Raw genomic sequence first — 14,727 nt, 5'->3', positions numbered from 1 at the left:
TCTGGGGAGAAAGCAAACTAGCCAAGATGGAGAGTCAGGCTGTCTTCCCCCATGTTTTGTAAATAATGACTATGTAATAGCTGAAAGCACTTGTAGCACTGTGCATGCCCATCACAAGGTACTCACATGGTCAGGAGCTACTTTATGCTGTCCAGATATATGTGCTCCACCGGAAAGTGGTGGCCTTTCTGTTGCATCACAGCTGTGTCTGCTGGGTCAGCCACAAGAGGAGAGAATACAGCATGTATACTGCTACAGCTGCCGCCTCAACTAGGTGAGAATGCTGTTATGGCTGCTGCACCAACCAGGAGAGAGGTTACTTTATGCTATGGCTGCTGCATCAGCCAGGAGAGAATACATGTGTCTGCAGTTCCTACAGCTCCTTGAGTCTTCTTCCAGCCTCTTAGATCACACCTTGCCCACCAGCGAGCAGTGCAAATAGTGTGAAAAAAAGAGAACTGGCGTTGTGAGGAGGATGAAGAGTGATACAATTCTGAAAATCAAAATTGATAACTTGTTTCCCATTGAAAATGTCCAGTCCTTTCGCTGCTACGGCTCTGGTCACTAGAATTGGGCTTTTCCCTAAGAGGAATTTGTGAAGTTTTCTTCATCATCTCTTTAAGATCATTCTCCCTGGGTCCTGGTTCAAGGATATTATCCTTCATGGTGTAAAAAATTCTACAGGGAATCTGTACCCTTTTGGGGCTCCACAAACACTATGGTCAAGAAATTCATTCCTGATGCATTTGCTTATCCGACTCTTTTGATGTGACGTTCTCAAAGGTAGCTTCCCTGGTGGCTCAGATGGTAAAGCATCTGTCTGCAGTGCAGGAGACCCGGGTTTGATCCCTGTGTTGGGAAGATCTCCTGGAGAAGGAAATGGCAATTCACTCCAGCATTCTTGCCTGGAGAAACCCACAGAGGGAGGAGCCTGGTGGGCTACAGTCCATGGGGTCGGGTCACAAAGAGTCGGGCATGACTGAGCGACTTCACTTTCACTTTCTCAAAGGTAGAGCTGACATTCCTACAACCAAAAAGATGTATTTGTGATTTCATCAAGAAATCATGAGCAAGTACCTGTATTTCCTTAGGGAAAGGAGCACTAAACATGTTTTGGTAAACTTCCTTCAGTGACATACCATCTTGTTCAAATAGTCTATATATCTGAGCTTTATATATCATATCAGTATCAGATTCACATTACCCAATACCTGATATTTGTGGAACTTTAATCTTTTCTCTTTCCTTCGTGTCTACCATGCCTCCAGGAGTAGCTAACATGTCTCATCCACATTCTAAGTATCAAACCTGATAACCACTATCAGCATCACCATAAATGATGTAAGGACTATCTTCAGACCATTATGAAAAATTTCTGGCTTCCTTATAGATGAGTACTGCCAAATTTCTCTTGTTGGTGCTAATACCAAGGAGACTGGATATTGTTGGCAGAGACCATACTTTGCATTTTCCTTCCTGGCCCTCAAAAACTCTCCTTGACCATGTGAATAAATCTGATTCAAGATCAGCAAGAGGAATGCTGCAAGTTTTAGAAATGTTGTTTGAGTAGAAGACATCAAGTGCATTTTTTTTTTAATCTTTCATAAAATGAACAGCACAGTTTTGCAATGGAGCCAAGTGAGTATAGCAACAAATAAAATTGATATTTCCTATAATAATTTTTCCCATCTCAACATCAATAAAACTTTCAACGGGTGGGAGACAACTTTTGCCTCAATTTAAAGGTCATATTTTTCAGTTAATCCCAGTGTTATATTTAGAAAAAAGTTCCTATTAAAATATTAACTTGGTGGAAATGTTTTTATTTTATTTTATTTTATTTAACTTTACAATATTGTATTGGTTTTGCCATATATCAAGATGAATCTGCCACAGGTATACATGTGTTCCCCATCCTGAACCCTCCTTCCTCCCCATACCATCCCTCTGAGTGGTCCCAGTGCACCAGCCCCAAGCATCCAGTATCGTGCATCGAACCTGGACTGGTGACTCGTTTCATACATGATATTATACATATTTCAATGCCATTCTCCCAAATCATCCCACCCTCTCCCTCTCCCACAGAGTCCAAAAGACTGTTCTATACATCAGTGTCTCTTTTGCTGTCTCATATACAGGGTTATTGTTATCATCTTTCTAAATTCCATATATATGTGTTAGTATATTGTATTGGTGTTTTTCTTTCTGGCTTACTTCACTCTGTATAATAGGCTCCAGTTTCATCCACCTCATTAGAACTGATTCAAATGTACTCTTTTTAATGGCTGAGTAATACTCCATTGTGTATATGTACCACTGCTTTCTTATCCATTAATCTGCTGATGGACATCTAGGTTGCTTTCATGACCTGGCTATTATAAACAGTGCTGCGATGAACATTGGGGTACAAGTGTCTCTTTCAATTCTGGTTTCCTCAGTGTGTATGCCTAGCAGTGGGATTGCTGGATCATAAGGCAGGTCTATTTCCAGTTTTTTAAGGAATCTCCACACTGTTCTCCATAGTGGCTGTACTAGTTTGCATTCCCACCAACAGTGTAGGAGGGTTCCCTTTTCTCCACACCCTCTCCAGCATTTATTGCTTGTAGACTTTTGGATTGCAGGCATTCTGACTGGCGTGAAATGGTACCTCCTAGTGGTTTTGATTTGCATTTCTCTGATAATGAGTGATGTTGAGCATCTTTTCATGTGTTTGTTAGCCTTCTGTATGTCTTCTTTGGAGAAATGTCTCTTTAGTTCTTTGGCCCATTTTTTGATTGGGTCATTTATTTTTCTGGAATTGAGCTGTAGGAGTTGCTTGTATATGTTTGAGATTAGTTGTTTGTCAGTTGCCTCATTTGCTATTATTTTCTCCCATTCTGAAGGCTGTATTTTCACCTTGCTTATAGTTTCCTTTGATGTGCAGAAGCTTTTAAGTTTAATTAGGTCCCATTTGTTTATTTTTGCTTTTATGTCCAATATTCTGGGAGGTGGGTCATAGAGGATCCTGCTGTGGTGGAAATGGTTTTGACCAAACATCTTCATCTATTTGTCACTCCAGTGATTGTTTCCACCTTATTCAAATTTTCAAAGTCACATCTGTCACCATGGCAACCACTTTTGTCATAGACACCCCCTTCCTTATCATCAAACCTTCCCTTTAGTCACTTCACAATCACTGAAAGATCTAGACTTCCCTCTTGAATACTGTGAGACTCAAAATACTGTCTGTGTCCTTATCTTTACTAGAACTCTACCCTGAATTCTCTTTAGAGTGTGTAAGAACCTTGTTAGGCTCATGTTAGGTCCATGTCAAGGTAATTTTGAGTGGTCAAACAGGAGATGGCATGAGCGATCACGGACATTTTAGGAATCAGTGAACTGAAATGGAATGGAATGGGTGATTTTAATTCAGTTCACCCTTATATCTACTACTGCGGGCAAGAATCCCTTAGAAGAAATGCAGGAACCTTCATAGTCAACAAAAGAGTCTGAAATGCAGTACTTGGGTGTAATCTCAAAAACTACAGAATGATTTCTGATCTTTTCCAAGGCAAGCCATTCAATAGCACAGTAATCCAAGTCTACGCCCCGACCAGTAATGCTGAAGAAGCTGAAGTTGAACAGTTCTGTGAAGACCTACAAGATCTTCTGGAACTAACACTAATGATTTTTTATTTTATTTTATTTTTAAACTTTACTTAATTGTATTAGTTTTGCCAAATATCAAAATGAATCCGCCACAGGTATACATGTGTTCCCCATCCTGAACCCTCCTCCCTCCTCCCGCCCCATTCCGTCCCTCTGGGTCGTCCCAGTGCACCAGCCCCAAGCATCCAGCATCGTGCCTCGAACCTGGCCTGGCAACTCGTTTCATACATGATATTTTACATGTTTCAATGCCATTCTCCCAAATCTTCCCACCCTCTCCCTCTCCCACAGAGTCCATAAGACTGTTCTATACATCATTTTTGAAGCTCAAGAAAATAAAGTCTATCACTGTTTCCATTGTTTCCCCATCTATTTGCCAGGAAGTGATTGGACCAGTTGCCGTGATCTTAGTTCTTTTAGTGTTGAGTTTTAAGCCAGCTTTTTCACTCTCTTCTTTCACTTCCATCAAGAGGCTCTTTAGGATGGGGAGCACGGGTATACCTGTGGCGGATTCATTTCGATGTTTAGCAAAACTAATACAATATTGTAAAATTTAAAAATAAAATAAAATTAAAAAAAAAAGAGGCTCTTTAATTCTTCTTGCTTTTTGCCATAAGGGTGGTGTTATCTGCATATCTGAAGTTACTGATATTTTCCCCAGCAATCTTGATTCCAGCTTGTGCTTCATCCAGCTCAGCATTTTTCATGATGTAATCTGCATATAAGTTAAATAAGCAGGGTAATAATATACAGTCTTGACATATGCCTTTCCCAATTTGGAACCAGTCCATTGTTCCATGTTTGGTTTTATTTGGTGCCTCTTGACCTGCATACAGATTTCTTAGGAGGCAGGGAGAAGGTAGGCTGGTATTCTCATCTCTTTAAGAATTTTACTCAGTTTGTTGCAATTCATACAGTTAAAGGCTTTGGTTTAGTCAATCAAGCAGAAGTAGATGTTACAGAGTCAGACATGACTAAGTGACTGGACTGAAGTGAATTGAACCCTGAACTGTCTTTACCATAGATTTGTTTACTAATTTCTTCATTCCTTGAGTGAGAAGAAATATAATACCCTTTGTGGTTCTACTTCCTTGACTGATATTATCTGTAGAATTCAGGTATGCACAAACTGCTGGCCCAGAGGAGGTGAATTTTCTACCATCACAGGATCCATCCATAAAGAGCACAGAGAACTTGGAATCTCCCTCTGCTGATGAGTATGTTTGATTAACAGTAAAGGTGCTCTCATTTGAGAACTGTGGCTCTCTAGAATGCATAGAATTTTGTCCCAAAAAACAAGGTCTCCAGATATATAACCATGCTTGAAAGAAATGTCTTGGAATAACTTAGAATTAAAAAAAATTATGACATTATCACTCAATGAATATAAATATGGCTAAAAAAAGTATTTAATAAATGTGTAAGTTAATATTTTATAAATTTTCTAAATAAATTTTAAATTACTTAATCTAAAAAACCTCTTCAAATGTGTTTCATTGATAATTCTCTAATCACAGTATCATTTCTATTAAAGCATTATATGGTATATTTCAGTCAAAAAGACTGAGATTTTATAATTTGTTTTTTGTTTGTTTGTTTATTCTATTCTGAGCTCCAATATGACTTAATGATATATTCTTTGTGATAAGGAGTTAAGTTTTTGGCTGCTAGGCAAAGAACTGTGAATTTCTTAATGGTCTGAATGTAGCATAATGCCATAATGTAATTGTGCAAAGTCAAAACTATAATTTTAGAGATTGGTTTGGATTTCAGTTTTGACTACAAATGGGTTTGTGTTGAATATTACATGCAGTTAGAATTACTATAACTATGTGGACTTTGGAGTATATTATATAAATAAATTCACAGATAATGCTTCTTGACATATTCAAGGTTAAATACTGACAAGTGCAGTGCAAACTCTTTACCCTCCTTTTAAGTATTGTAAATAAAATACATGTGTAAATGCTACAGGTTAAAAAATTCCCATACTTCTAAATCTATAAATAATTTTTTTTAGGTTTCAAAATGCAATGAAGAAAATCACAAGTCTAATACAAAAGACATTATTTTATTACTGATCTTTCTTGGATTATGAGCAGATGAAGTATAACCAGTACTTTGTGCTTTTTGTTCCTTTGAAATTGATAAAGGATAATACCATTTAATTTTTAGAATGATCTGATTTTTCAAATTGTTAAAGACTTATAAAATACATATCCAGGCTATTACCTTACATATAAAGAAATAGGGATCAAGAAGTTAACTGACTTGCCAGTTCCAAGCTTGCAATCTAGTAACAAATTTAATAGAATAAGTTACGATGTTTGATTCCTATGTCACTGAAACATTCTGTACAAGATACCACATTTCCTTTTAAATTAACATTAGTTCACAATAAAGAGATGTTTTACATAGATGCTATTATTCCTTTAATGCAGCCTTCTCTTCTTACAATGATCACACCTTCTGGATTAACTGAGAAAATACAAGATTTCTTCTTTATATTCTGAGTACACAGCTTTCCCAGACTCCACCTTATATGAAATTTTCTACCTCTACCAAAACTGAATGAATAAGAGAAAATTAATTTCTTCTTTTTCCCAGTTATTCAGAAATTGCCCAGAAATAATTAAAGCAGAAGTTTTCATGAGAAGATGAGACATATGTTTAAATGTTTTGTGTTTGATGGGAATTTAAGCATTCTTGGTAACGAATATTTAAGTATGGGAATGCACACTATTTCAACATACAGATTTCCTCTGATGAAACAGAATTCCATGAACAGAGGAGTCTGGTGGGCTATAGTCCATGGGGTCACATAAAGTCAGACATGACTGAGGGACTAACACACACAGAATCTAAAACAAGAGGGGATATTTATGTGTGTGTGTGTGTATATATATATATATATATATATATATATATGTGTGTGTGTGATTCACTTTGCTGTACTGCAGAAACTTACACAACATTGTAAATCAACTATACTCCAGTAAAATTTAATTAAAATGTTCAGTTCAGTTCAGTTGCTCAGTCGTGTCCAACTCTTTGCACCCCCATGAACTGCAGCATGCTAAGCCTCCCTGTCCATCACCAAATTCCTGAGTTCACCCATCCAACCATGGTGATGCCATCCAACCATCTTATCCTCTGTTGTCCACTTCTCCTCCTTCCCTCAATCTTTTCCAGCATCATAGTCTTTTCAAATGAGTCGGCTCTTTGTATCAGGTGGCCAAAGTATTGGAGTTTCAGCTTCAACTTCCTTCCTTCCAATGAACACCCAGGACTGATCTCCTTTAGGATGGACTGGTTGGATCTCCTTGCAGTCCAAGGAACTCTCAAGAGTCTTCTCCAACACCACAGTTCAAAAGCATCAATTCTTTGGTTTTCAGTTTTCTTTATAGTCCAACTCTCACATCCATACATGACTACTGGAAAACCATAGTAATTGGATTAAATATGGTAGTCCATGTTAAAAAGACTATTTTCCCCTGATTTTGTATATGCTTCAATATAGCATGATTAAAAATGAATCATCAAAATATTTCATAAGAAAAGTATACTCTGGTAACTACAGAACTTGGCAGATTAACAAATTATTTTTATAATCTTAGAAGAGAAGCTCAAATGAGATAAACTTCAATATGTACTTTAGCTTAATTTTACATTCTGAACCCTAAGTGAAATATCAAAACATTTATCTTTATGATTATTTAAATGGATAGCAAACTTTCCCAAAGCTGTACAGTGAGGGATTTAATTCAGAGAGATTAGTGGTCCCTTGAACTGACTAGTTCATTTCCCAAACTTAGATGAAATTTATTTATAGGTCCTCAGGCTTTTATTGTTTAAATTATAAATATTCCCCCAAGAAAGCTATTCCCCAAACTAAGTATATAAAAAAATAAATTAGCAGAAACAACACAAGTCTACACATACTTACATTTCTAATTCAGTGGATGATTAGGTACAGGTCCCCATATCTTCACTGAGGCTGAGGTGGATCAGTGAGGAAGTCTTGTAAAGATCTGCATCTTGCCAAACTATCATAACTATTTAAAACTATTTTACTATTTTTATTCATAGCCCCATAATTGAAAGCTGTGCCACTAGATTCATATTTTTTAATTATGATTTTCAATCCCTTTAACTTTTTTCACTCCCACAGATAAAAGGAAATAATTTGATTTCCTAGATAATGGCTATGGTGAGTTACTTATATTATCATTATTATACTTATATTAACTTTATTAAGATATAACAGATGTGTTAATGCTGGAGAACTCTTTAATGTAAGTGATTCCAGGAAATATCTTACCCAGAGCATAGTCACATCCATCAGTTGACTAGCTTTGGAGGTATACTGAGATAGTTTTATCAAGTTTAGTTATCAAAAATAATACAGTAATGTAGGGTATTGTATTTTCTCTTAATTTGTCTATTTCCTTATTTTTGTCATCCTTTTATATTTTTTCCCAAGTTCCAGCTCCTTTGACTATCATTAACTGTTTTATTAAGAAAGAAATCATGAAGCATTTATAGAACCTCAACTGTGTGCTACTCAATATGTTGATGGATTTTTCCAAACATCTCATTTTTTTCAGCTTTACAGTTCTGTGGACTGCAAAATCACTCATCATTTCAAATGAGGAACTTAAAGTTTAAAGAAATAAAGAGTGTTGTTCAAAGTCAAACACGATAAGTTTTAATTATGGTTTTACTCCAGACTTTCTTTCCATAAGCCAATCACATCATAGGCACTTATATTAACTTGGGTGCCTTGATAATTTTTTCATTTATTTCTTTACTTCTTTACAGCTATATAATCTGCTGTGATATTGCTTGGTTTTTAATTCCTTCTCTCCCCCTTCCTCTCTTCCTCTTTCTTTCTTCTTTTCAACACTACTGATATGATAATAAATTTATCTTCAAAATAAAAATCTTTGGCATGTGACCTTTGGTGAGCATTTAGTGATTTTTATAAGGGATTCTTAAAGCATATATAAGTATATATATATATATATATATATATATATATATATATATATATATAACACAAAAACCTCCTTTCTTGATGAGAAAATAAAATTCCAGAGTTATTTCTACTATCTTAATGTGATTTTTCTGTCTTCTGAGCATTTAACAGAAATATATTGGCTGAATTATATAAATTGCCTACACAGTGGAGTCAGTATTAATATGCAATTTATTATAGAGTATACAAATATTTTTAACATATTAATAGTATTTTTGAGGTCAGACAGAAAGTCTGAATGCCAGTTGCAAGTGTAGTAAAAATTAAATTTATTTTCTAATCTGACAAAGGTCCGTATAGTCAAAGCTATGTTTTTTTGAGTAGTCATGTATGGATGTGAGAGTTGGACTATAAGGAAAACCTAGCGGCAAAGAATTGATTCTTTTGAACTGTGGTGTTGGAGAAGACTCTTGAGAGGCCCTTGAACTGCAAGGAAATCAAACCAATCAATCCTAAAGGAAATCAATCCTGAATATTCATTGGAAGGACTGATGCTGAAGCTCCAATACTTTGGCCACTTGATGTGAAGAACTGACTCATTTGAAAAGACCCTGATGCTGGGAAAGATTGAAGGCAGGAAGAAAAGGGGATGACAGAGGATGAGATGGTAGCATGGCATCACCAGATTGATGCAAATGAGTTTGAGCAAGCTCCAGGAGCTGGTGATAGACAGGGAAGCCTGGTATGCTGCAGTCAGTGGGGTTGCAAAGAGTCAGACATGAATCAGCAACAGAACTGCACTGGATCTTTCTGTTAAGCACTCACTTATGTTTAATATTGATAAACAATTGTTTTAGATTCTCAGGATTCATGGATTATGTGCTAGCTTGAAAAAGACCATACTAGTATGACAATTTACTTAAATTTACATAGATTATATACTGTCTTAGTTCCTGAGGTGCTATAACAAAATACCACAAACTAAGTAGCTTATATACAATAAATATTGATTTCTTACAGTTCTGAGATCAGTGTGCCATCATGTTAAGTGAAACTTTTCATTGGGTCTTTACATGGCAGAAAAAGAAAGAAAATGCTAGCCACTCAGTTGTGCCCAACTCTTTGCAACCCCATGGACTGCAGTTCACCAGGATCCTCTGGCCTTGAGATTTTCTGGGCAAGAATACTGAAGTGAGTTTCCATTTTCTTCTCAAGGGGATCTTCCTAACCCAGGGATTGAACCCAGGTTTCCTGCACTGAAGGCAGATTATTTACTAACTGAGCTATGAGGGAGGAAGAGTCCTCGTATGTCTCATAATGTTATTTAAAAAATTCAATCCAATTTACTAGATTTCCACCATCATGACTTAAACTCCTCCCAAAGATCCTACTACCATCATCTTTGAATGTTAAGATTTCAACATGCAAATTTTGATGGCGCATAAGCATTCAGACCATAGCAAATAGGCTCAAAACAGCTAGAGGTTTTAAGATTTGAATTTTCATTTGCATTATACTTGGTTGCCTATAGGAAAGTTGTTCTACCTGTTTTATTTTCTTTTTGGTATTTTAATTTAATATACTACCATACATTCTTGATATAGTAGAACTACAATGTTCATAGCAACATTGTTGTGAGATCAGTTAGTTTATATACATACCAGGATTTCAGCCATGTAGAAATAATTTATTCTTTTACAGCAAGATCAGGTTTTGCCTCTCTGTAACAATATGTGCTTCCCTTTTAAGCTCTAATGGAATCAGTTAATATTAAAAGTCTTTTAAATTATAATTAGTAAATCATAAGCACCTAAAATATAAATTTTCTCTGTCTTATTTGTGTTTAATCCCCATCTACTGAGTAGATTTCTGGCACACAGTAAAATTTCAATGAAAATTTACTAAATAAATAATAATTCTGGAGTTTCCAGTTCTGCATGTAAGAAGTTTAGAAGCCAGCTCTTTGTCCAACAAGTAAAAGTTAAACAACTAAAAAATCTTCAGTTCTTCTAAAATCTCCCAGAGAGATGAGGACACAGGCACAATAATGCTTATGAGGGAGACCAGATGGACAAATACAGAGAATAGCAACTTACCAAAGCAGAAATGGGGGGAAATTGACATGGGAACCAGTGCCCAAGTAGGAAACCAGAACTGTATTTGCCATATTGCTGGAGGTTAGATATGGAAAGTTCTGAGAGTTAATACTGAATGGGGGAAAAGAAATACACCATGGCTTGCTCTCAGCTGAAACTAGCTCAGCAGAGCTTAACCTGCCTGCAGAAGGGTTATCAAATCCTAATTAACTGGGAGAAAGGAAAAAAGCAAAGAAACAACTCAAGACCATGGTAGCCAAACTCTCCCACCTAAGGCGAGTAGAAAAAAAAAAGAAAAAAAAAAATTAAACATGAGAATTTTACAGTCCAGAGGCAAGGATGGTAAAATAAAGTCTGACACTGTTTCCACTGTTTCCCCATCTGTTTCACATGAAGTGATGGGACCAGATGCCATGATCTTAGTTTTCTGAATATTGAGCTTTAAGCCAACTTTTTCACTCTCCTCTTTCACTTTCATCAAGAGGCTTTTGAGTTCCTCTTCACTTTCTGCCATAAGGGTGGTGTCATCTGCATATCTGAGGTTATTGATATTTCTCCTCACTAAAATACTGAGCCTTAATCTCAAGACTCAAAATGCTTCCCCTGTGCCCTCACCACAACATTAGAGAAGGCCAATTTACACAGTTCCTTTATCCAATCCATCCTGTCTGGCTATCAAGAAAAATTATAAGGTATAACAGAAGGTCTTTTCCAATCAGTTGGCTCTTCACATCAGGTGGTCAAAGTACTGGAACTTAGCTTCAGGAACAATACTTCCTGAAAAACAGAATTTGAAGGGGCAGAATAAATCAGAATCAAACATAGCAAGGCTGTTGAAATTATCCAAAACATAATTTAAGACAACTGTGATTAATCCCCTTCATGGATCACAAAACCAAAGAGTGTCTCATAACTCAATGAGCTATGAGCCATGCTATGCAGGGCCACCTAAGACAGATGGGTCATACTGAGGAGTTCTGAAAAAAAAAAAAAAAAAAAGTCTACTTCTGCTTTACTGACTATGCTAAAGCCTTTGACTCTGTGGATCACAACAAACTGTGGAAAGTTTTAAAGAGATGAGAAGACCAGACCACCTTACCTGTCTCCTGAGAAATCTGTATGTGGGTCAAGCAGCAAAAGTTAGGATTGGACATGAAACACCTGACTGAGTCAGTATTAGGAAAGGAGTACTTCAAAGATGTATATTGTCACCCTGCTTATTTAACTTATATGCAGAGTTCATCATGCAAAACGCTGGGATGGATGAATCAAAAACTGGAATCAAGTTTGTCAGGAGAAAGAGCAAAAACTTCAGATATGCAAATGACCACTCTAATGGTAGAAAGTGAGAAGGAACTATACAGCCTATTGATAGGATTGAACAGGAGAGTAAAAAAGCTGGCTTGAAACTCAACATTCAAAAAGGTGATTCATAAGGGCGATGTCATCTGCATATCTGAGGTTATTGACATTTGTCCCAGCAATCTTGATTTCAGCTTGTGCCTCATCCAGTCTGGCATTTCATGTGATGTACTCTGCATATAATTTAAACAAACAGAGTGACAATACACAGTCTTGACATTCCCCTTTCCCAATTTTGAACCAGTTCACTGTTACATGTCTGATGCTAACTGTTGGTTCTTGACTCGTGTGCAGGTTTCACTGAGGCAGACAAGGTGGTTTGGTATTACCATCTCTTTAAGAATTTTACACAGTTTGTTGTGACTCATACCGTCAAAGGCTTTAGCATAGTCGATGAAGCAGATGTTTTTTCTGGAATTCTCCTGATTTTCTATGATCCAATGAATGTAGGCAATGTGATCTCTGGCTCATCTCTCTTTTCTAAATCCAGATTTAACATCTGGAAGTTCTCAGTTCATGTACTGTTGAAGCCTAGCTTGAAGACTTTTGAGCATTACTTTTCTAGCACATGAAATGAGTGAAATTGTGTGGTAGTTTCAGCATTCTTTTGCATTGCTCTTTGCTGGAATTGGAATGAAAATTGTCCTTTTCTAATGCTGTGGCCACTGCTGAGTTTTCCAAATTTGCTGGAAAATTGAGTGTATAACTTTCACAGTGTCATCTTTCAGGATTTGAAATAGCTCAGCTGGAATTCTGTCAACTCCACTAGCTTTGTTCATAGTGATGCTTGCTAAGGCCCACCTGACTGCACTCGAAGATGTGCCGCTCTAGGTGAGTGATCACACCATTGTGGTTTTCTGGGTCATTAAGATCCTCCTCATATAAGTCTTCTGTGTATTCTTGCCACCTCGTTTTAATATCTTCTGCTTCTGTTAGGTCCATACTGAGACAAATGTAGACAGCATATTAAAAAGCAGAGACTTTTCTTTGGTTACAAATGATCATATAGTCAAAGCTATGGTTTTCCCAGTAGTCATCTAAGGATGTGAGTGTTGCATCATAATGATGACTGAGTGTGGAAGAATATATGCTTTGGAATTGTGTTGGAGAAGGCTCTTGAGAGTCCCTTGGACTGCAAGGAGATCAAATAAGTCAATCCTAAAGGAAACCAGTCCTGAATATTCATTGGAAGGACTAATGCTGAAGCTGAAGGTCCAATACTGCGGCCACCTGATGTGAAGAGCCGACTTATTGGAAAATACCCTAATGCTGAGAAAGATTGAAGACAAGATGAGAAGGGGGCAGCAGAGGATGAGAAGTTTAGATAGCATCACCGAATCAATGAACATAAATTTGAACAAGATCCAGGAGATAAGGAAAACAGTGAAGTCTGGTGTGCTGCAGTCCATGGGGTCCCAAAGAGTCAGGCAAACTTAGTGGCTGAAGAAGAACAAGAACAAATGATTAATATGCTAAGTGCTCTCTTGGATAAAATAGATGTCATACAATAGCAGATAGGCAAGGTAAACAGAGAGATGAAAACTCAGAGATTAAAAAACAAAACATGTTTCAATGATACTGGATGCTTGGGGCTGGTGCACTGGGACGACCCAGAGGGATGGAATGGGGAGGGAGGAGGGAGGAGGGTTCAGGATGGGGAACACATGTAAACCTGTGGCGGATTCATTTTGATATTTGGCAAATCTAATACAGTTATGTAAAGTTTAAAAATAAAATAAAATTTATAAAAAAAAAAAAAACAAACAAAAAAAGAAAGCTATAAATAAAACTCAGTATAACAGAAATGAGAAAAACATCTGATGACCTTACTAGTAGACTGGTCATAGCTGAGGAAAGAGTCTCTGAGCTTAGGGCTAGGGTATCTCAATAGAAACCTCCCAAATTGGAAAGCAAATAGAATAAAAACTTTCCAAAAAAAAAGAAAAGAACATTCAAGTACTGTGAAACAATAATTAAAGGTATATAACATGCATGATGTAAGTGTCAGGATAAAAAGAGAGAAAGAATATTTAAAAGACCAATGAACAGTAATATCTCCAGTATAATGTAAGATACCAAAGCATTAATTCAGAAAGCTCTAGAACATCAGGAGGATAAATGTCAAAAAACATCCATGTAGGCATGCAATAATCAAATTACAAAAAAAAAAAAAATCAAAGATAATGGCTCACAGACTCTAACAAACATCTCACAAGGAAGATAAAGAGTTATGAAATAAGTATATGGAAAAATGCTCCTCATCATGGATTAAAACAGCTTAAAATCTGGAACACTGACAAAAACAAATGCTGAGGAGAATGTGGAGATATGGTAACCCTTGGTGGAAATGAAAAAAGGTTCAAACACTTTGGAAGAGAGTTTGACAGTTTCTTATAAAAGTCAACAAGGTTTTACCATATAATTCAGCAATTGTGTTCTTAGATATTTACCCAGAGAGTGTGAAAACGATGTCCACATAAAACCTGCATATGATGTTTACAACAGTTTTATTCATATTTACCAAAACTTAAAGCAATCAAGATGTCCTTCAGTGGATGAATGCATAAATAAATTGTAGTACATATAGATGAAGGAATTTTATTCAGTGCTAAAAGGAAATGAGCTTTCAAGTCACAAAAAACC

The 14,727-nt window shown here is 36.5% G+C and overlaps 1 pseudogene; it reads right to left on the bottom strand.

The window, feature by feature from the left end:
• Positions 1-403: 403 nt before the first annotated feature.
• Positions 404-14,727, bottom strand: part of LOC129624817 (putative ATP-dependent RNA helicase Pl10) — a 132,001-nt pseudogene continuing 117,677 nt past the window's right edge.

Source organism: Bubalus kerabau, chromosome 12 (assembly GCF_029407905.1).
Source record: "Bubalus kerabau isolate K-KA32 ecotype Philippines breed swamp buffalo chromosome 12, PCC_UOA_SB_1v2, whole genome shotgun sequence".
Classification (NCBI taxonomy): domain Eukaryota; kingdom Metazoa; phylum Chordata; class Mammalia; order Artiodactyla; family Bovidae; genus Bubalus; species Bubalus kerabau.
Note: the sequence above shows the minus strand (reverse complement) of the source record. Positions and strands in the feature narration are given on the sequence as shown.